The sequence below is a fragment of the Lontra canadensis genome, unplaced genomic scaffold (assembly GCF_010015895.1).
Source record: "Lontra canadensis isolate GAN:19392208 unplaced genomic scaffold, GSC_riverotter_1.0 scaffold7, whole genome shotgun sequence".
NCBI lineage: Eukaryota > Metazoa > Chordata > Mammalia > Carnivora > Mustelidae > Lontra > Lontra canadensis.
In genome coordinates this window covers 14,466,784-14,491,059 of record NW_022631001.1, presented here as the reverse complement: position 1 = coordinate 14,491,059, position 24,276 = coordinate 14,466,784, and the positions used below count along the sequence as shown (strand labels likewise).

Below are 24,276 nucleotides of genomic sequence, written 5' to 3'. Positions count from 1 at the left end.
TTCCTCTCTGAGTATATATGTATTTGTATACATATATTATATATTATATATACATTACATTATATTATATGTGTGTGTATGTGTATATATACACACATATATATACATCCACTGTCTTATAAATGAATACTTTTCTTATAAGGTTAAAATCTGCTTTATGAGTATTCTATGTTGACTTATGTAATGGAGTAGGCTCCTTGTGAGTTGACAGTGGTGAGACAGAAGTAGGACAGTTGGAAAGGAATGGACAGAGGTCAGAGGCCTGAAAGAACGCAATGTGGATGCCAAAAGCACATTGAAAGATGGACTGAAGTCATTTATCAAAAATACAGAGACACCATGGGAACTGTAGAACTCTCAGCCCATAACAACTCCATCCAAAACACTGCACTAAGAGTTCTGACCAAATTCTAGCCTGGCTCCTGGCAGCATAACGCCATGTAATTAGGATGACTCTAGCCCCCTATTGACCACTCTCCTCCATTAAAATGCCTGCCTGAGAAGCACAGCACTGCCAGGAGAATTTAATTTCTTCTAGCCAACGCCTAATATAGGCTTCTGAATTCCCTTTCTTAGAGCATTTACTAAAAAGGACTTATAGTTATGAATATGTATCCTTTACAACTTAGAAATGTCTTTCTCATAGACCTGAAAATCATTACTCTGAAATGTAATCATCAGAAAGCATAGGGCCTCTGATCTCTCAGTCTTTGTGGAGGGATAGAATGCTAATTCCAACAACTGCCAGCTAGCAAATATAGCTGGCCTAATCATGTTTATACAATCAACCCTTTGTAACTTTTCACTTCTCTGACTCTGCTGAGCCCCCTGCTCTCCCCCTCCCCTCATTCACTGCATCCCTACAGTCAGTAGATTCAGATCAAAATCTGTTTTCACCACTTTAATATACCCAACTATATTTATCTTTGACACCACATCTACAATACAGAACACAAGCTGGAGTCCAGGTACAAATCCAAGATCAAATCCTGGGGACTAAACTAGGAACCAAAGCAAAGAACTAGAATATTCTTCAGTAGTCCAGATGAATTTGCACATTTCCTTGTATTAGGACCTCATTTCTTAAGCAACTGAGAACCTATATTATTTTCAGCAGAGCTATGGACTGAACAATGTCCCCCAAATTCATATTTTGAAGACACGACCCCCCCACTCCATGTGAAGATATCTGGAAATGGGGTCCTTGAGTGGTAATTGGGCTTAGCTGAGGTCCTAAGAGTGGGGTCTTCATGATGGAATTAGTGTCCTTACAAGAGACATTGTAGAGCTCCCTCTCCCCATCCCTGTCTCCAACGTGTTAAAACACAGGGAGAAGGTGGCCATGTATGAAGCTGTAAACCTATCCTACAGGAAGTGAATCAGCCTGTACCTCACTCTTGGACTTCCCAGCCTCTAGAATTACGAAAATCAAATTCCTGCCCTTTAACTAACTTAAAAAGATATATGCACCCTCCTGTTCAGCACAGGATTATTTACAATAGCCAAGATATGGAAATAGTGCAAGTGTCCATCCATAGATGAATGGATAAACAAAATGTGTTGTGTGTGTGTGTATACACACATACATGTAATGTTATTCAGCCATAAAAAATAAATGAACTATTGCCATTTGCAACATGATGGATGGATCTTGAGGGAATGCTAAGTGAAATAAATAGAAGAAAGACAAATACCACATGATCTCACTTATATGTGGGAACTTAAAAACAAAAATAAAACAAGCTCCTAGACACAGAGAACATATTGGCAGTTGCCAGAAGTGGGTAGTGGGGCAGTGGGTGAGATGGGTAAAAGGAATCAAACTTCCGGTTATAAAATAAATAAGTCATGGTGATATAACACAAAGCAGATTAGTTAATAATACTGTATTGCATATTTGAAAGTCAAGAGAGTAGATCTTAAACATTCTCATCACAAGAAAAAATTTTTAAATTATGTATGGTGACAGATATTAACAGGCTTAGTGTGGTAATCATTTCACCATATATACAAGTATTGAATCATATTGTACACCTGAAACCAATACTGTATGTCAATTATACCTCAAAAAAAAATTTTAAGTATCAAAATCCTGTTGTTTAAGACACCCAGTTTAGAATATTTTGTTATTGCAGCCTGAGCTGGCTAAAATGGGCAGAATGTTAGGCAACATAGAGAACAGACATCTGGACTTGTGAAAAGTTTCCCAATACTGTAACAGTTCAATGTCTGGTTTAGCACAGGAATTTTATGTTCACAAATGCTAAAATGAAGTACTAAAGGGCTAACACAAGATGTTTGCATAGAGTCCCAAAGGTAGGACTAGACATAACCATTATGAAAAGGAATATGAAAGGGATGCCTAGGTGACTCAGTTGGTTAAGCATCCCAGGGTCCTGGGACCCAACACTGCATCAGGGCTCCCTGCTCAGCATATAACTATGCTTAGATGGGATATAAGGGATATATATATATAGGGATAACTATGTTTCCATTCTCTTTATTTTTTTGCTGCATATCAGTTTTATACAATCACTGATCAAACATTTATTGTCTGCCAGATATCAGTCACTTAGTTTAGTTTAATGCATAATTTGTATTTTATACATATTTATTCTGCTTGGCAAGCTATCATAGCCATACACCTATTTCAAAATTTGTAGTCAATTAATGCACTGATTTTTAAATAAAATGATGATGAAATTAACCCTTAAAAAGTTACACATGCACTTACCTTGAGATCACATGCTTTAAATTCACTGCCCAATTGTGGAGGGGCAATCTCATACTGACTCTATTCTTCCATACAAAATAAAGTATTATTTATCCAGTCCTCATTCAGGCATTTGAAGATACAATGGTGAGCAGATAATGGAGCTTACAGTTTAACAATAGAAAAATATAAATAGTTAACTACAATTACAAGTGGTAAGAGCAATAATCAAAGACATGATTAGCAAAGCTAATGAACTTTAAACTTCAGGATCATTCTCTTAGATGAGTTTCCTCTAATCCCTATGAGGACCCCTAAAATTGTCTTCAGTTTGTTAAGTTATGAGTTCCTAGGAATTTATTCATTTTTTTCTAGGTTTTCCAATTTGTTAGCATATAATTTTTCATAATATTCTCTTATAATCCTTTGTATTTCTGTGGTGTTGGTATGTAAGTTTCTTTATCATTTATTTCTGCTCTACTCTTTATTATTATTATTATTTTCTTCCTTCTCTTGCTTTTGGGTTTTGTTTGTTGTCCTTCTTCTAGCTCCCCTAAGTATAAAGTTAGGTTGTTTATTTGAGATTTTTCTTGCTTCTTGAGGCCTAGTTTCTTGATTTATTCAAAACCTTATCTTTCTATCATCTACTACGGAACATAAAAACATAAAATATCCTTACATTTGTTAATGTTTTCCCTGATACATTTTTTTCACCACTGAAATCATAAAGTTCCTAACCTCAGCACTGCTGATCTAAAAGGGTCAAATGTCCAATGATGAAAGCAAATTCACAGGTATTTGCAGTTTTATTCAGCACAAAAGCTGGACACAGAACTTGGGTATTGTCTGCCAGTCAGTCAGCACTGATAAAGAACTATCTAAGAAGAATAAGAATATGGAAATTAGAGTAGCTTATTTTTAAAATCTGAGAGAAATGGTACAATATGTACAGTTATGGGAGTAAAAATAAAAGAGGTGGTTGACCCAAAAATTCCACTCCTAGGAGTTAAGGAAACAACAACATATGTGACAAAACTAAATTTATATACATGAAGGGTACTGGGGGCTGAGTCAATTAAGTGTCTGCCTTCAGTTCAGGTCATGATCCCAGGACCTTTAGCTCAGGTCATGATCCCAGGGCACTGGGATAGATTTCCACATCAGGCTCCTTTCTCAGCAGGGAGCCTGCTTTTCCCTCTGCTTGCCGCTCCCCCTCCTCATGCTCTCTCTCTGTCTCTCCCTCTCTGACAAATAAATAAATAAAATCTTCTTTAAAAAAATCATGTGGAGAATGTTTATCAAAATGGAAAATTATCAGAAAAAAGGAAAATGATCTGTAATAGTACTACGTTAAAAACAGACTACAAAAATAAATAAAATCTTAAAAAAAAACAGACTACAGAACAATATGTGCATGAACCAATTTTGTTAAAAAAAATAGGCTTAAGATTACAGAGGAAAATATTAGAAAAATGTTCTATAAAAATCCCAGTGTTTACCTTGTGTAATGGTATTATTAATGATTTGCTTTTTCATTCTGTTTTTAATTTAGGCATATTTATATTTGCTAAGTATTCAACATTAAACATATATTACGTTATTATTAGAAAAAAGTTATAAAAAGAAAACAGGATAAAAGTGACATAATAGTTGAAAAGCTGGAAGTATTTAACTCTGCCTACATGATTTCTTGCCTGCATGATTTCACAGGAATCTTGACACAGTGTATTGTTGAAGAAATTTTTTTCTCCAACATCAGTCATTTATGTTTCTAATAATTATAATTGCTTACATGTTATTTAGTTAGCACAATTTTACAAAATTGAATCAGAAAAAACTAAAATTATATTAAATAACTACTTTTTTGCACAAGTTATCTACTACAGTCCTTAAGTATCTGAAATACATTTCCTATAACATAGTACTTAAAGGGAAATTGACAATATACATTTTTGTAGTTTTATAATTAAAAGGATTCCTATTTAACTCCATTGATATCACACCAGTATTTTAATTTCTAATGTTTACCAGTGTTTTAATTCTACTTTGATGTTCACATTTTTTTAAAAGATTTTATTTATTTATTTGACAGAGAGAGAGAGACAGTGAGAGAGGGAACACAAGCAGGGGAATGGGAGAGGCCTGCTGAGCAGGTAGCCCAAGATGGGGCTCAATACCAGGACCCTGGGATCATGACCTGAGCCAAAGGAAGATTCTTAACCAATGAAGCACCCAGGAACCCCTGATGTTCACCACAATTAACTCTTACAAAGGAAATTATACACACACACAAACATACATGTAGATATTCAAACCCAACACATTCACAGACATGTAGATGATTATGTATAAGCAGCATTAGAGAATGCTATATATTCTTTAAAATGCTTAAACATTTAAATAAATTTTAATTAATAATCTAATTTAATAATATATTAAATATAAATATATGTATTACATTTTATATGATATAATATATTAAATATAAGCATATATAATAATATATTGAATAATATTATTTAATAATAATAAATAAATAATTTTTATTTAAAATTCCATATATTTAATTTTCAGAGGGCAGTTTAAATTAGTAGATCCTAAGTACACCTGAAGAGCAATATAAAAAATTCAGGATGCAAACATATCTCATACTTCTAAATTTAAATGATGTCTAATTAACCATCCATATGATCTTTTTATTATAGGTTAAGTTTAAAATTATATTTGTTCACTGCTTGAAGTAGACAGAAAGAAATACAAAGAGAAAATATAAAAAAGAAAGAAAGAGAGAGAGGAAGGAAGGAAGAGGGGAGGAAAGGAAGGAAGGAAGGGAGGGAGGGAGGGAGGAAGGAACTGTGTTATACCTTTACAACCAGGGAACCTGGAAATCTGATCCAGCTATTCTATAGCTGAGGTCAGTGATGATCAAAAGAGGTGAAAATAATTTTCAGGAATATTATCAGCAACTTCAGTGAAAAAAGAGTATTTAAGGAAGGTGCTTTACATTCTTTGGCCATTTTTTTTTTTAATTAAAGCCTTAAGTGAAAAATCTAGTGTATTATCTTTTTCTTCTTCTGCATGTGTGTGCTTTGGTTTTGATTTTTTTTTCTTTTTCAGGTCTGGTATATTATTGCCATTAATAGTCCCAGTACATTAGAAGTAAAAAAAAAAATAGTCCCAATATTATTATTTGCTATAATAATAATCCTGGGCAGATTAAGAGATAGAAAGAAAAATGTATGTTTAATCCCCTGTCTCTACTCCACCCATCCTTCTACTCACTTGCCCTCTGACAACCACCAGTTTGTTCTCTGTATTTGAGTCTGGTGTGTGTGTGTGTGTGTGTGTCTTTTTTCTTTTTTTGGTTTCATAAATTCCACATATGAGTTAAATCATGTGCTATTTGTCTTTCTCTGACTGACTTATTTCACTTAGTATTATACTCTCTAGTTCCATCTGTATCATTGCAAATGGTAAGATCTTACTCTTCTCTTGTGGCTAATACTGCATTGTATATATGTTACCATATCTTCTTTATCCATTCATCTATGGATGGACCCTTGGGTTATTTCCATATCTAGGCTACTGTAAATAATGCTGTGCTGAACAGGAGGGTGCATGTATCTTTTTGAGTCAGTTAAAGAACAGGAACTTATTTTTCACAATTCTGGAGGCTGGGAAATCTAAGATTGAGTACTTCTTGGCTGGTTCAGTTCTCCAGGGCAGAAAACTTACTTCTTGGCAGATTGCCGTCTTTTCATTATCTCCTAGCATGGTGGAGAGAGAGAGAGAAGAGGCAAAGGGAGCTCTCCAATGTCTCTTATAAGGACCCTAATCTCAACATGAATGCCTCACTCTCATGACCTGAACTAAGCTTAATTACCTCTCAAAGACCCCATCTCCCAACAACATCACACTGTAAAGGCTTCAAAATATGAATTTTGGAGGAGATGTAATTCAGCCCATAGCTGCCTAAAATAACAGAGGTTCTCAGTGGCTTAAGAAATGAAGTCCTCCTGGGCGCCTGGGTGGCTCAGTGGGTTAAGCCTCTGCCTTCAGCTCAGGTCATGATCTCAGGGTGCTGGGATTGAGTCCCGCATCAGGCTCTCTGCTTGGCAGGGAGCCTGCTTCCTCCTCTCTCTGCCTGCCTCTCTGCCTACTTGTGATTTCTCTCTGTCAAATAAATAAATAAAATATTTAAAAAAAAAAAAAAAAAGAAATGAAGTCCTCCTACAAGGAAATGTCCAAATTCATCTGGACTACTGTAGAATGTTCTAGTTCTTTGCTTTGATTCCTGGCTCAGCCTCTTAAGATTGATCTTGGATCTGTCCCTGCACTCTAGCATGTGTTCTTATTGCCTTGTGGAATTGTAAATAAGGCTGCAATAAACATAGGGACACATATATCAGTGTGACAGTATGTAAAGTCTTGAAACTGCACACCATTAAGAATGACCTCTTGTGGCACTGTCTATGATATAACCAAAAAACTAAAAGCACCAGAACAATCATGTTCTTGTTGACATAGAAAGAATGTCACCTTATATTACTAAATGGAAATATTGGTTAAAAGAAGAAAGAAAGAGACAAAGGAAGAAAGAAAGAGGAAGGGAAGGGAAAGAAAAGAAAAGAAAGGCCATAAAAATCTGTATTCAGATAAGCTCCCTAACATGAAAGAATTTATAATTATCTGAATGAGTACAGAAGCCTAACTCAAAATTCTTCAGGTGATTAAATAGGCGAAAAAATGCTTGACAATAAATTATTTAGGCTGAAATTAAAAAATGGAAACAATGTACATGTGAGCTAAATTTAGAAATGAGAGGACAAAACAGTAAAGAAAGGAATAAAATGATGTTAGCATTTATTGATGTAAGATAAAGATTGATGCATGCTATATAGAGTGAATGAGTAATTTTATTATGCTTAATGATATAAAAAGTGGATCCTGGGCCATCCAGACACATTTACATAGTTCTGGGAACCCAAAATCATCACTGCTATGAAAATAGCCATGAGGTAAAAATCATATCCCATTTATTGGCATGCAAATGTGCACATCCAACCTAAGAGGGCTAATATTTCTTGGTCAAATGAAATCTGTTCAAAATAATGTGAAATGAGTTACACTTAGAAATACATGCTCCTAGATAGAAGTGTATGGAGAAAGAAAACATGATATAGCTATTTATAAAAAGCAAAATAGCAGACATTTGAGGATTAATGCTGGATTTTTATATTTGGAGGATTTCTGTAACTAGATAAACTACATAAATGCAATAAAAATGTGTCCATGAGAAAGGTTATTTACAATTCATCAGACTTCCCATTGACAAAAATGTGATTCAAATTTTTAAATAATGCAGTAAAACCTTTTTATAAGGCTAACAATGAGAGGGATGAAGGAGCTTGCGATTCTGTATATGCACTCCTGAGACATTATCATAGAAATATTTAGGCAATAAGGACCTAAATCTTTTGTACAGCAATGAGGTAGTAGATGAACAATGCCATCTTATATTATACAAGGTCTCTTTCAAAGCTTTGGCTGGGTTTACCACCTTCCCAGGAAAAGAACACTTCCAGAAGATTAAAACAACAGTACTATAGAGGTTTTAAGTTTATAAACCATGTTCCCATATATTATCATTCGAAGAGCTTTACAAATGAGGAAATTGAAGGGTTGCAGAGATTAAGAAACTTACCAAAGTTCACAAGATAATATATTACTAAGTCAGGATCCAAATGAGGTTTCAAATTGCTAGAACCCAGCTCTGTAGAAAATCTTGACTATGCCCTTTTAATCTGAGGACCCAGGAACTGATACTGTGGTGGGGTCACAAACTGTGTTAGAGGAGGTTTCGCCTGCCTCTTTCACATTACCAAAGGAGCATCTTACCCCTTTTTAAAAAACATATATCAAAGGAACAAATTTAGAGTAATATGCAATTTGTGGCCTTTCATTGCTTTCTTCTATGGCAAATGCATTATCCTAACATCTTTTCCTGCTATACAAATAATGGATACAGATTATTTGACTCGCCTATTCAAAATGTGTCTCTCTACCATTCTTAACCTTTTAAAACTGGAATTGAAAAACCATAATCTTGTGGGTATTTGCTATTATTTGTGTAAGTAATGTTTAAGTGACAGAAATCAGTAAATCAAGAAATGGCTGTCTCAAATACATTTTTAGGAAAATATTCAAGCCAATATATCAGATCTAATATTCCACTTAAGGAACAAAATTCAAAAAACTGAAATGTTATTTCTTAGAATATGTGACTTTACTGTCAGAATGTAAAGCCCTGAGCATCTGGATTCACCACAATGAATCTCAATATGCCCTTACTGAACTGACTTTTAAGATAAGTGGACACCCAGCTGTACATTTTAATGTTTATAGGGATGTCCCAGGTAACAGTTCTGAAAGAGTTCATCTAAGAGAAAATAATTAAAGATCAATAATTTTTCCTCCCCAAAGCTCTTCGTTGTTTCAATTCGAAGTTGTATTCGATTTGAAGGTCTGATTTTTATGGAACCTATACAAAATGTGAGTTAATAAAGGGCCAGAAGCTCTTTAGGATCAGCAAGGATCCACAGGGGAAAGGGGAGGCTCAAGCTCTGCCCTTCCTCAACCACGAACACTGAAGAAGGGAACTAACTTTATTAAGTACCTACTTTGTTCAGGCAAAGTGTTATGTTTTGTCTGCATTTAATCTCATTTAATCTCTCCCAACTATCTTTTGATGTAAATATTACAATCTATTTTACAGAGAAGAAACTGAATGGTCACAGAGAGTAAAGATTATACACCTGACATAGGGCAAACCTGGAATTCAAAATCAGCTAGTTCATTCTGCCTCCTTTAAGGTTCTGTCACAGCTCTGATCCCTCGGTTTGAGCCTAGTTCCACCATGTCAACCATGGACAATTCAGCCAGCCCTCCCAAGAAAACTTCCTTGGATCCTCCAGATTCTACTGTGGATTTCACACAACACTTCTGTTTGTCTTGGGGTGCTACCAAGACTACAGCCAGCTTAGGTCCCAGACCTTCTTGCTTGACCCTGACTCATCTCCACACTGAGAAGTCTATTTGGCTCCCTTCTCAGCCCCTCTCACCATATGCCCTCTCTGTCTCACCCTCTCCTACAATTCCTGACCAGCAATTGTAGACTATTTAAAAAATTCATATTAGTCTTTTCCTTCATTTTTTAAGGCACATCTGACACATTCCCAGCTACAGAGAAGATAAACCCTTGAGGGTATGAGATGTTTTATATTCATTTATATATTCCCTGTATCTAACATACTATCTAGTACAGGAAGACTCTTCAATATTTTTTAACTGATGAATGAATATATCAATGAATACTGTGCTAAGGTGCCTAAAACTGATTCTCTGGTTTTTCTGCTTTCTTTATCTGACTGCAGGTCCTAGAAAAAGTATTTCTGGGTTTGAATCCTCATTCCACCAAGAGCTATATGAACTTTGGCCTGTTATTTTGCCCAGGATTCATTTATTATTTTTTATTAACATATAATGTATTATTTGCTTCAGGGGTACAGGTCTGTGAATCATCAGTTTACACAATTCACAGTACTCACGATAGCACATACCCTCCCCAATGTCCATCACCCAGCCATCCTATCCCTACCCTCTACGCCCCAGCAACAGGAAACAAACAGATTCCTAATTTATTAAAAAGGGGATAATAATAGAACCCACATCATAGGTAGTTTTGAGAATTAAAGAGATGAATTCGTGTGACATCGTTAAATAAGCTTGACACAATATACACCCTCAGGTGCATCTCTATTTTACCTTATATTGTGTATAACTGTAACCACAGTCAACAGAGTTTTACTTCTTATCTTTTAATGGATAATTTTTAGATAGAATATCCATGACTACAAAATAATGAAATTGATTGTTAGATGAGTATTTCTTCCATTGGGCCTATTCCAGCCTCCAAACGACCTCAACACTTTCTTATAGATCTATCTTTTAAGGATCTTCTTCCACATGAAAAGTCAAGACACTCTTGTCCCCATGATCATTATTTTTTGGTTTATGCATCCCTAATAATGAAAATTCTAAATTCCTTATATGTAGTCATTCATTGCCTCACTCATTTATGCATTTAAAACATCTCTTAAGGGGCGCCTGGATGGTTCAGTGGGTTAAAGCCTCTGTCTTAGGCTCAGGTCATGATCCCAGGGTCCTGGGATGAAGCCCCACATTGGTCTCTCTGCTCAGCGGGGAGCCTGCTTCCCCCTCTCTCTCTCTGCCTGCCTCTCTGCCTACTTGTGATCTCTGTCTGTCAAATAAATAAGTAAAATCTTTTTAAAAAAATCTTAAATTCCTACCCTGTGCCAGGCATTCTGCTATAGAACATAGAGATGAATGAAATACAATTTCTGTCCTCAACATACACATTTCTGTGCACGAGATGGACATGGTTTTGTGTCTCTTGGCCTCCTAGTCTCTCTCTTTCAAATGCTCCCAACTTTGCTTCTATTCTTCCTAAGGGTTCCAAAAAGTACCACAATATCTGACCAGCATTGAATAAAGTAGGTACCATCACTTTTTTGTTACATTGATCTCTAGATGGGAGGGAACCAGAGGCTGGTACACATCAATCTCTTCACACTGGACACAGTCACACCCCAACCCACATCAGCCATGGTAGGGGTGGGATGCAGAGGGAAGGAGTTAAATGTTAGTGGATCCAAATGTTGTGTGTCTTTTTATTTTTAGTCTCCCTTGGGGTGCCTGGGTGGCTCAGTCGTTTAAGCATCTGCCTTCGGCTCATGTCATGATCCCAGGGTCCTGGGATGGAGCCCATGTTGGGCTCCCTGCTCAGCAGGGAACCTGTTTCTCCCTCTCCCGCCTCCTGTACATGTGCCCTCTCTCTTGCTCTCTAGCTCTCTCTCGAATAAATATTTTTTTTAAAGAATACTTCTTTAAAAAATAAAGTCTTCTTGAAGTTTTCCTTTGGGGATTCACTATGTTTAGAGTCTCTCATTTCATACATACAGTGTAGTTAAAAAAAAAAATTCCTATAATCTCCACCATCTTGAGAGAAAGACTTCTTCTTTCCCCCTTGGCCCTTAGAAACCAAGCTAAAGTCAGGGACAAGTCTCAGGACAAAGGACGTAAAATGTACAACTTAAGCTTGATGTTATAGGCCTTTTGGGAAATACTTCCTTTTCTTTGGCAATTTTTCCCTTAGGTGCCCTCTAATCCTGCCTCTTGTCATCATCAGAGCAATAACATCTCAAGGGCTGATATAAGGATAAAGGCCTAAAACAAAGATACCAAAAAAGTAGTTCAGCCAGCCTTTTAATGTAGGCCTTAGACTCAGTATAAGCAGAAGAGCTCCAAACTCCATACTACTAGCTGCCTCAGTAGGATACCAAACTAGAGCCTAGGGATGAAACCCGATTTAGAAACTCAGGGTCTATTTGTCTATTCTTTAATTTGTGAATCTCTCCTTTCAAAGCAACTTCAAGGGTATGACAGCTGCCACAAGAGGAAACTGATCAACAAGACAGGTGTTTGGGATGCCAGTCATATTCTATCATTAGGTACATTTCTGTCTGAATGTGATTAGCACTCAGCTTTGCTGTACTATATTCACCAACATCATAGATAATGACTGTTGATGGCCACTGCTATTGATAGCTCCATTTTAGCTAAAAAAGCCAAAGCCAAGGCAAAATTGCAGCATTCTATCCACATGGAATCTACCAACGACTCCAAGAACGCAGCTCCTTCTTACACTACATGGTGCTAGGCATCTTTCCCTCTTAAAATCAGTATTTGCCACCGGGCTTTTTCACAAGGAAAGTACTTTCTTTTATATCTCATGGATATAGTTTCCCAACAGTCCAAACTACTGCCATTGAATTTGTTTTATTTTGTACTTAAAATTTTCTCTTGCCTTCCCACTCCCTAAATCCTTAGTGATCGATGCAAGATTCTTAACAGTCTGATCCTATCTATGCTCCAGTCTTAACCTTGCACCATGCTCTACTATGTCCTAGCCATGCTGAGATTCTTGCAGTTCCTGGGGTTCGGGGGAGGGTAGTTATGCTCTCTCTCAGATGCCATGCCTTTCAAATGTAACTCTGTATCCTCAAAACTACTCCCACTCTGTTTACTGCCTCCACTTCAAGACTTCTCTCAAGTGCTGGCTTGGGCAGCACATATACTAAAATTGGAACAAAACAGAGAAGATTAGCCTGGTGCCTATGCAAGGATGCCACGCAAGACTTCTCTCAAGTTACCTGTTCTGAGAAGCCTTCATTTCCTACTCAGCAAATCTGCACACTTATTATTTTATGACATTGTATTATATTATGGCCCGTATATCTGCCTCCCACCAATGGACTATGGACTTCATTGTCATTAACATAGCTTCCATTTATTGAGCACATACAATCAGCCAAAACCCAAACAAATTAGGTGTTTGACATATACAATTCCACCTTCCAAACAACTATCAAAAGAAATATTTCTATATTCATTGTACTGAGTAAGAAGAGCATGTTCCAAACACATTGCTGTAAGTAGGGGAAGCAGAATTCCCACCCCAGCCCACTTGGCTCCACCATGGCACTATGTTCCTTCCATGGCAGCACTCTGATTCAATGGAGTCTCATTCATGTCTGTATCCCTAGTATGTGGCACAGAGTAGAAACTCTAGGCACTCAAGAAGAATTGTTGATAGAGTGAAGAAATGACTACTTAAGTGTTTTTTATGCACATATTTCTTTTACTTTGAACCAATCAATGCTGATGAAGAAATATTTGCCATAGGGAGTCATTTTACCAGAGTCCCAGCAAAATGTTAGAAAACAAAGCCATTTAGTGATGTACTATGAGTTCTAAAGAGCAAGAACTTTCAATTCTAGATAATATTTTTTCATTTTTCTTGGCAGCAGTTACATAATTCATATTTAATAAACCTGTTCTGTGCTCCCATAAAATTTTGTATCCATTTCGATGTTAGCACTTGAAATCCAGCTTCAAGGGTGCCTAAGATATGGGTCTTCCTTCTAAAGGGCAAAGATCTGGCCTCATGGTCTCACTCATTTCTCTATCCCCTAGAATAACCACCAGTGATCCTGGTACAAAGCATTTAATCAATATATGCTGAATGAATGTTGTCAAATAATTTCACACAGTAACACCAAACTAAAGCAACCCAAATAAGCGCCTGGCTATCTGAAGCCGTGTGAAACAAGTTATTTTAAAAAGAGGAATTTTCCACATATCTTAGAGTTTAATCCTTTAGGATAAAATGTTTGTTTTTATTTTGCATGGAAGCCTTTCTAAAATATGCATATTCTTTTCCTCTGAAGGGAGTCACACTTAAAACAATTCAAACTATTTTGAACCTTTGTTATTTCTTTATTACTTCAGTGAGTTTACCATAAACAAAATGGTCTCAGACTATGGTGCTTTTGGTATTTTCCTATTTGTTTTTTGCATTTTATTTTTCTTTTCCTGCCTTATTTTACTATCAAGCTGTCAGATTTCATTCCTTAGTTTTATGAATGTGTTTGCCAACAGCAACTGTTCCCTATATTTAATAATTTTCATTTTTTGAATATTTACTGACAAGCAATGCGCTAAGTACTTTATTTGCATTATTTTACTTAATCCTGACAAATTTATAAGAGAGTGTAGAATTGGTTCTGGCTCCTCAGAGCTCTTTTTCTGTTTTACTGACATGTTCCTCATGAGTAAAGTGCGGTAGTTTATTTTAGATATCTGGGCCATCACTAAACATGACTGAATTGTTTTTATCTCTTTTTCAGAAAGCCTCATCCCAGTAATTTTCAGTTAGCACCATTGCAATGAGAGTAGATACTTCACTGTTTATCACCCTATTTTCTGACTTAATGTTTTAAATAACACACAACTGGAATTTCTAATGTCTCTCAAAAAGCTCCATGTGATGCGTACGTATCAGATAAATACTTGGTAAGAAAGACAGGGAGAAGAATAAGGGAATAATTGATGGCTTTCAAACTGATGGAAAAGAAGTATTTTGCCCTGTGTTGCAGAATTACAATTAATAGGTAGAATTTTAGGAAAGCATACTTTTATTCCATCTATGGGAGAAATTTCAAACAGTTAGAACACACCCATAATGGAAACAGTAAATTCTATCTCAATACTATACTTTTAAAATGACCCGACATTCCAGCCATGAAGCTGCTGCCCTGTTAATGTATCCCAAGGAAGCAACTGCTTTAATCTAGTCTAGGTCCTACATAGATCCTTTCTTTTGCAAGCCTACTTCTTGTTTGTTGCAATTGTGTTTCCATCTTGTACTCGGTCTCCTGATTTCCAACTTCTTCCTTGTAAACTCCAGCCCTACCCCACTCTCTGCTTCAGACTGACTAAAAAAGTACATCTAATCTGGCCCTTAATATACTAGCTAACATTTAGAAGACCTGCTCAGACTTTTGCAACGGTAGAGAGATTGCACATAAGATTGGATGAATATCAGATGGAATTCAACAGAAAACATCCTGCTTTGGAAAAGTCCTTGGACTATTTGAACAATAAGTTTCTTCAAAATTCTTAGGATTCCAGGATACTCCAAGAGACAGAGAGACTCAAGACTACATATTGTGGAGTCAAAGAAAATGAGTCTACTACATTGTAAAAGATATAGTAGAAACTTCACTGGATTGAGGGAATTAAGTGAGATTGTGCATGTAAGAATGTGGGTTTCATTAATAGGCTTAATAAATGTTAAAGGCTCATGACAGTGCTAATGATAGGACACTAGCATGTATAATGGTACAAGTTTGAACCTCAAATCCACCACATACAGAGAAGAAAAATAACTAAATGAAGTTCTGCTCTTGATCTATATTGTCTTGTCATTTGCATCCAGGAACACAATCTATTATTTTTGAAAACTATATAGCAGGGTGCTTTAGAAAATGTACTACCTAGGACTGAATCCCAGCTCTTCTACTTACTAGCTATTTGACTTTGGAAAAATCATTTAAACTTTCTGCATCTTTGTTCATTCATCTATAAAAAAGAGAGTAACAGTAATACCTCTCCTGTATAATTGTTATGAGAATTAAATGACTTAATATATGTAAAATGCTTAATAACTGCCTAGAATATAATAAGCATTATGTAAGTGTTACCTATTATTAAAATGAGCTGGTGCTTACATTAGGCAGCATTCTCTAGAGAGACAGAGAAAAAGAGATTGATTTTAAGGAATTGACTCTTGCAACTGTAGAGGCAGGCAAGTCTAAAATCTATAGGGCAGACCTGCAGGCTGGAAAGTCAGACAAGATTGGTGCTGCAGTATGTATGTATGTATGTATGTATGTATTTATTTATTTATTTGACAGAGAGAGTGCATGTACAAGCAGGGGAAGCAGGCTCCCCGATGAGCAAGGAGCCTGCCACGGGGCTCCATTCCAGGACCCCAGGATCATGACCTGAGCCACAGGCAGACACTTAACTGAGTCACCCAGGTGCCCCTGTGTTGCAGTCCTGATGCAACATTCCTTCTCTGGGAAACAGTTCTTGCTCTTCAGGCCTTCAGCTAATTGCATGAGGCTCACCAACATTCTCAAGACTTATCTCCTTTACTTAAAATCAACTGGTTATAGATCTGAACCACATGTATAAAATACCTTCAGAAACATCTAGATTAGTGTTTAATTAAATAACTGGGTATTATAGCTGAGCCAAGTGGACATTTGGAAGTTAACATCCCAGTACTATAAAGAAATATCTGGGCACCTGGGTGGTTCAGTTGGTTAAGCATCTGCCTTTGTCTCAAGTCATGATCCCAGGTTCTTGGAATTAAGCTCCATATCATCGGGCTACCTACTCAGCAGGGAGTCTGCTTCTCCCTCTCCCTCTACATCCCCTCCACCCTCTCATGTTCTCTCTCTCACTCTCTCTTTCAAATAAATAAAATCCTTTTTTCTGAACCTAGATGTCCATCAACAGATGAATGGATAAAGAAGATGTGGTATATATACACAGTGGAATACTATGCAGCCATCAAAAGAAATGAAATCTTGCCATTTGCGACGATGTGGATGGAACTAGAGGGTATCATGCTTAGCGAAATAAGTCAATCGGAGAAAGACAACTATCATATGATCTCCCTGATATGAGGGAGAGGAGATGCAACATGGGGGTTAAGGGGGTAGGAGAAGAGTAAATGAAACAAGATGGGATTGGGAGGGGGACAAACCATAAGTGACTCTTAATCTCACAAAACAAACTGAGGGTTGATGGGGGGAGGGGGGTTGGGGGGTGGGTTATGGACATTGGGGAGGGTATGTGCTATGGTGAGTGCTGTGAAGTGTGTAAACCTGGCGATTCACAGACCTGTACCCCTAGGGATAAAAATATATTATATGTTTACAAAAAAAAATTAAATAAAAAAATCCTTTTTTCTAAAGAAATCTCATGATGATTTTGTATTATATATGTCTTTAATAAATTAGTTTTAAGAAATGCCTCAATGACTTGAGGCATTAAAAGCTTTGAGTATATGACTCACTCTTACAGAGTCTATACAAGAGAACTCAGGTTTTCCTGTTAGTATAAATCTGGTATTATATTCATTGATTCGCTTTTCATCAGGTTGTATAGGATGACAATAATAAATGTCAAAATAAAATAACTTTCTCTCCTTAAATAAGAAACAAAGGGTTATTCTTATGTTAAGCCAGGATCTTATGTTATTTACTTTCAATCACAGTCATATACATACAAATAAATCATATTTGCTAAAGTAATAATGAAATTATAGCTGAGAATAGTAACGACTATGAACATTTCAGAAAATGTTTAATTAATAGTATTTTAATAGATTTCCTAGTTCCCAAAACACCCTGCAACTACTATCTGATTCTACTCTTGACAATGTTACATGTTGTATAATCATAGATCTGAAAATTTCTGGAACACTCCCAATTTCAACTATCCATGTTCCTATATATCTATATAGTGTGAAAACTATGGTCCTTTTAGATAAGACAGTAATATAATCTATTTATTTATCCAATGGACATTTACTGATTGGGCACTAGATGCAAGAATCTGATCTAGTGCAAAAGGGACATAAACCATATATATAGGGCACACTTCCTAGCTCCATAATATTGTAGGGGAATTCTAGCCTGCTCACAAATATTTATAACACAATGTGAAAAGTGCCAGGCTTCCTAAAAGAAGAAAAAACTAATCTTTTTTTATAAGTCAAGTTACTATCCATGAGAAATGATACTTGCAAAGAAAAATCTATTATCCAGTATCCTCTAGAAGGATAATGTACAGCTCTCTGGGTACCCAGTTGAATATTCCCTACTATGACAGCCATCTAATTGGTCTCCCTGCCAGCAGTTTCTCCCTTCTCTGATCTATCATGCATGATGCTGCCAGCTTAATCTTCCTCAGCAGAGCTGATAATGCCACTTCCTTGCACAGAAACTTTCTATGGCTCACAACTGCCTAAAGAACAGTGTCTAAACTCTGTTGTATTGTAATTAAAGCTCTCAATCAGATAGCTGATATCGCCTAATCAGTCTTATAACTATAGTCTACCCTGTCTGCTAAACCTGACTACTGACTACTCACTATTCATAAAGCCTTTCCCATTTTTCCCAGGAAGGCCCATGGGATGTCAGGCACATGCTTATTAATCCCCATGACAGCACATTTTATTCTATGACTTTGATCAAGTTACTCAACTTTTCTGAGTCTTAGTTTCATCTTCTTCAAATTAAAAATAATACCTACCTACCATCTCAAATCCTACTTAAAACAAGGTGAGCAATCAATCAATAAAATACTTACCTGCTGGATTGCTATGGAGATTAGGATATAATACATTAAAAGTGCCTAGCGCAGACTTCATTTGTAAGTAGCAGATTTTATTACTCTTCCAAGCTTTTGCTCACACAGTTTTCTCTTCTTGGAATATCTGTCTCCTCCACCCAAGTCTTAAGCATCATGCAAAACCCAGTCCTAGAACCACATGGCCATGAAACCGTCCCTAATATCCTTAGTGAAAATCAGCTCTTCTCTCTGGGAGTGTTTTAGAGAAATTCTTGGCTTAAAGTCAAATGCCTGACTCTTGTCACTTTCTAACAATATAATCCTAGACAAGTTGTTTATTCCAGCTTCCTCATTTCTAATATGGATAGTGACATCAACTCTACCTGGCTCACCAAGCCATTCTGAGAATCAACTAAGATAAGTGATATTTTTAAACTATATAATGATCTATATATATATGAGACACTGTTCCTCCTATAAAGTATAATCCAATAAAGAGCCTTGGTTTTCCTCATCTTGGCAACTGATATAAAGAAAGATATGAAATCCAAGGAATAAGAAAATGACTAGTATCTATTCTATGTCAGCAACTAGAAGATTGGAAGAAGGCACCAAGTGAAAGGAACAGGTCAAAGACAGTTGGGCAGAACTGAGGCTAGGAAAGAAGACCGCATTCCTGAGATTCACTTCTACACACCAGCCTATGTGTGCAAAGGTGGGTGGTAGCTTAAAGACACCACACAAGGATGATGACACATAGCTGATATTCTCTAAGTTACAAGGGAAGGGAAGGGAAGGTGTGAGCAAGCAGATAGGAAAGAAGGAAAGAAAAGAGAAGAGTAGAAGGGAGGACAGTTTCATCATTCTTTATAAGACCTAATTTTTGTGCCTCTTGCCAGGCTGGTGTAATTTTTTAGAAAATTAAGTAGTTAAATCTTGTTTGAGACCATTCACTTGTGCTTTAATGTTCCCCTCTATGACTGTGCCTCTTCTATTCCAAGTCTCTTCCAGCTCATTCCCATTTATCATCAGGTAGTTGCCTCCCACCATCACCCTGGTCCCCTGGGCCACCTAATTACTCTTTTCCTCCCACTCTCTCAAACAAGCATAAATTTAAAAAAAAAATGAAAAAAAAAGACACTACTCTTATTTAAATGTCAACATGGAGCTCTAACAAGCTCATTCAAAAGCCTACTGATGGCGGTATGGTACTGCCCTATGGGCAAGCATGTACATCCTAGCAGGGACTACTATTACTCTTTGTCTTCTTCAACCCCACCAAAATATCCATGGAGAGAATTCCAAGTAACAGCAACAGGTATGTGGGAAGGTATTTGTGTGCTGTACAATAATGATGATGAGATTATCTACATTCACACAATGCTTTTGCTTTGCAAACTCCTTTCCCATCTGATATTTGATATAAATTCCCAGGAAAAAAAAGATGAAATAGGGAAATGAAATCCTATTTTTACCATACATTTTAATATAATGTAGTTTGGTAAAATTCAGTTTTCAAAGTCTTCTTATATACATCTTTACATTTGATTCTCCCGAACAGGTAATTTTTTTCTCCATTTACCAGTGATGGAAGTAAGACTCAGAAGTTTGGAAGGACTTTCCAAAAGATCATTATCTATATAGCTGCTATTTATGGCATATTTACTAGGCTCAGGAACTGTACTAAGCACTTTGCATACCTTACATATTATTCATCCTTCAAAAATTTATGAGGTAAAGATTATTATTATTTTAACATTTTACAAATAAAGAAACTGAAGTTCAGAGAGGTTAAAAAATTTGGTTGTGGCCACACAACTAGCATATGGAAAAACCAAAACTCAAACACAAAGCTTTCAGATGACTCTTCATTTTCATAATATGCCAAGCTGCCTCCTTCCTGGCCCAGTGATGCTACTGCAACACGGTTCAATAATTGTTCAGTAATATAAGAATGCTTTCCTTTTGTTACCAAGTCAGAATTGCAGGTTTCAGTACTGTAACTCAAGCTCTATGGAAAAAAATGACTAATATATGTAAATTCTTAAAGCAGAAGTGAGGATGATGCTCTGTCCATTTCTTTCACAAAAGAATAAAAGATAGTTAAGCAAAAAAATCACCATAACTGAGAGCTACAAATCAGTTAATATGGTTTTGGCAGCCAGTAGTAGAGTGATATATGCCTCAGTATAGAACAGTAAAGAGGAGAGAGGTAAATCACTTATAGCTCAGGAAAATATACCTTAGAAACAACCAAAACATCAAACCTTGGATTATCTGTTTGTTTTAAAACAAGTAATGTCTTTGTTATATTCCTAAAATAAAGGCTGAGTGAATATTTTCCATCTTGTTTCAAAACCTCAACAACACAGAATAGCTAGCTCTATTACGACTTTGCTGCTGCCGCCTTGTAATATCGACAGCCAATTACAGGTAAAAAATAGTATAAGGAAGCAACAAAACCTTTTTGATGTACATTTCCTTAAAACCTTCTATAAATCAGAATTTAAGTTAAGCAGTGAGAATTTTATCACATATATGCTGATGAAGTGAAAAGAGAGATCGCTCCCTCTAGGCACCTGAAACGAAATTTTAAGAACTAAGTGAAGCTTATATTTAAAATGATTCCAGGATGAATGCAAACAGGTAAATGTCATTTTCTTTCAAAACAAGAAAAGTCTAAACCTTGATCTCCAGGTCTTTTAATACTACATACTATTATAATAATGTCAACGTTTTCCTTGGGAAGTCATCTGATTTTGTTTCAAGGGAGAAATCAATCGTTGGGAGGCACACTATAGGGACTTCACAGGATGCAAAACAATGACCCCACTTCATTGTCCTTGATATCCACTTCAATATACACTAAATATATAGCTACAGTAAAGAAGCCTGTGAAAACTAATGATGAGTCAAGTCAATCCAGGTAAAAATAAAATATTTCTCATTTCTAAAAATAAGAGATTTTGCATGCCTTTTGGGAAGGTCAGACCAAGGCATTCATATGCTAAAAACCTTCCAATGGTTTCTCATTTCTCTCAGAATAAAATCTTTCCAATAGCCTATAAGGTTGTACATAATCTGGCCCCCTCTTATCTCTTAGAATTTACCTTCTATTCTTCTTTCATTTGTTCTCTTGGCTACAGCAAAACAGACTTGCCCTCAGAATTCTTTGACTATACTAGGTATGCTCCCCCTAAAGGACCTATAAACTTACTAGTCCCTCCACCTGGAATGGTCTTCCCCAGATATTTCATGGATAATTTCCTTACATCGTTCAAGTTTTTTGCTCAAATATCACCTTGTCATTGAGGCCTACACTGACCACTCAATTAAAATTGCTACCTCTTGTAACCAGCATTCATAATGCCTTTCAACCAGATTTATTTTTCCCATACCAGTCATCACATATTAATAGATTATATATTTTATTTAATTTCGGTGATTATTTACTATTTGTTCGCTCCACTAGAATATAAGGACCAGGAAGGCAAAAATGTTTGTTTTGTTTGTTGATACATATCTAATAACTGACATATAATATATGCTCAATAAATACTTAGGGAATAAATTAATCAATGAATGTATTATCCTCTCTAAGAACCGAAGTTTGGTGAATCAGCCAGAAAATGACAATTTGCATAAGCTATGACTATAAAAAAATGGAATCAGACAATGAGCAAGGAGAGCTTAAATAACAAGATCTTCACCTTTCAGTTTTATAGGGCTGAAAATAGCAGGAATCTTTTCTTCTGTAGGACTCTGACAATCTGAAGGGATGAAGCCCTGCCTATTGAATCATTACCCCCAACCCACACCCAGGAATTCTAATATCAACAGAGTAGTCTCTTTCTTGGTAGATTATAGACCGAGGATTCAGCAGAGAAGCTGATGCTGGTTATTTTGCTCTGCCTTAAGAGCCTTCCCCTGGAAATGTATGTGGGAGGGAAAGAAGGAGGCATAGCTGGAGAGATGAAAAAGAGGTTTTTTCCTCCATCTTCTTGGAAAGTGGTGATATGAAAAGACTATACCACCAAATAAGAGTCAGAGGGATAGCCAATATAGAAGAACATAAAGTTTATTCCAAAAATCTTTGTAATGGGTAACACCCACTCTAGGCAACTTCTTTCCCCTTTTAATAACAGAAAGGTTGTAAAGAAATCTGTACACCAAAAAATAACTCCTGTTATAAAAAATGGAAGTAGACTGAATCAGACATAGTCATATTAGAAGAAGAATACTGGGGAAATAGTGCCAAATGACCAGCTATGGAGCATCAAAGAAGGATTTTTTTATAGGGAGATACATACTATCTTGGAAATACATCAGAGTTACTCTTATTTGCTATTGCTGTTGTTCTTTTCTTTCTTAAAACTAATCACAGATCTGTTAGAAAGACCCAGAAGGAAAGCAATGGGATTAAATACATGTAAAATGCTTAGAACAGTGTCTGGCACATAGAAGCACTACATAGATGTTTACTATTATCTGTATTTCTAATCTCAATTCTATAATATGCAATCTTTCACACAAATTTATGCTGTATAAAAAAGCTGATAGAAGGAGTTATGTCAAAGTGTTACCAGGGGTTACTTCAGGGTGAAGAATTAAATGACCAAATTTTGAACTTCCTACTTCTCCTACCTACTTTAATGTGTTCTACACTTCAAACAGAACCAGTTGTATTTCCCACATGCACCCCATGCCTCATCACTTCTCTGACTTAATTCAAGCTGTTCTATCTGCCTGAAATGCCCTTTCTGCTTACTTTTATACACTCTATCCATCCTTCAAGGCATCCTTTAAGGCAATAATGATGGAAGATAAGAATTATTGAGTGCCTACTATGTGTCAAGCACTATATTAAGCACATTATCTAGATAATGTCACTTAATGAATTCAAAGCCCTCTGAAATTAGTACAAATATTGTTCCTGTTTTACTGGTTAGGAATCTATAGTTTGAAAGGATTGACTAACTTATTCAAGGTCATATAGTTCACGAATGGCAGGAGTGACACATATAAACCCACGTTTGAATACAAAGTCAGGGCTTCAGTCACCATCCTCACAGATCCATCCTTGAAAGTCTGGAATCAACTAAAAAACAAACTCCTTGTGCTGTGAGGTTTGTAAACGTGGAGATTCACAGACCTGTACCCCTGGGGGAAAAAAAATATATATATATATATGTTTATAAAAAATAAAATTATAAAAAAAAAAACTCCTTGAGGTTTGGGTTACTGGAAAAATATATTTTAATTTTAGTGTCTCCCAAAGAATGTATCTAGCACAGAGCCTAACAAAATACAGTAGCTTCGACAATAAATATTTAAATGAAAGAATTAATGGATGAGTGAGTCATTCCATCAGCTGTCACTTGTACTATGCATTTATTCTAAAAATACAATGGGCTCTCATGGAAGATTCAGATGGCCCTAGCTAAGAAGGTAGAGCTAATTTTAGTATATTTGTTCTTAGTGGGGAAAATGCTTTAAGCTAAAATAACAGAACTAAATTTCTCAACAAATGATTGAGAAAATGGGGGGAATATTCTAGGTTTTGAAGAAAGGGAAATAGAAGAGACAAAAAAATCCTTTCCCTTGTGAAGCTTACATTTCATTGAAAGAACAAATACACATTTAATTCTTATAAGATTCCCATTTTAGAGGAAGAATCTGCAATCTAGAGGGGTTAAATAATTTACCAAAGTTGC

General features: G+C 36.1%; 1 protein-coding gene and 1 non-coding gene across 8 annotated transcripts in view; one reads left to right on the top strand and one right to left on the bottom strand.

Moving 5' to 3' along the window:
* The window catches only part of DLG2 (discs large MAGUK scaffold protein 2), a 1,980,468-nt gene that overhangs the window by 1,630,797 nt on the left and 325,395 nt on the right, over positions 1-24,276 (bottom strand). The gene's annotated exons all lie outside the window — the stretch shown is intronic.
* Positions 12,906-13,013, top strand: LOC116865475. Its single transcript, XR_004382203.1, has one exon. It is a non-coding gene; the product is annotated as a U6 spliceosomal RNA (small nuclear RNA).